The sequence below is a fragment of the Trypanosoma equiperdum genome, assembly GCF_001457755.1.
Source record: "Trypanosoma equiperdum strain OVI genome assembly, contig: ctg_1676, whole genome shotgun sequence".
NCBI lineage: Eukaryota > Euglenozoa > Kinetoplastea > Trypanosomatida > Trypanosomatidae > Trypanosoma > Trypanosoma equiperdum.
This window is the reverse complement of record NW_027123700.1, coordinates 2,986-3,440: the sequence shown is the minus strand read 5'-3', so window position 1 is coordinate 3,440 and position 455 is coordinate 2,986.

Here is a 455-nt window from a genome sequence, read left to right as displayed (position 1 = left end):
TGCATAATAGATGCATTAAAAAGATATGAGGTGAACATGCGCCTCATTGCATGGGTTGCTAATTTTGCAGAGGGACAGACTGCAGTATTACGAATAGACAATACCCTCTTAAAGAAATACAACTCAAGTGTGGTGTTCCACAATGTTCCGTGTTGGGGTTGTTGCTATTCATTATCGAAATGGACTCCATCAACGAGAAACTAAATGCCATACCGGCCCTTAAACACTTCTTACTCACAGACGACCTCACGATAGTGTCTTCTAACACTGACATGGAAGCTATTCGGTAGACGATACAAACAGGATTGGATTGTATAGTGAGCTGGTCAGCAGAGCACTATATGAAGGTGTCTGCAGAAAAAACGCAATAGACGTTCTTTGTGGTGAGAGACAGAGACTAATTACACCTAATGGTGGGAGAGTACAGATTACATTAGAAGAGATATCTCAGACTC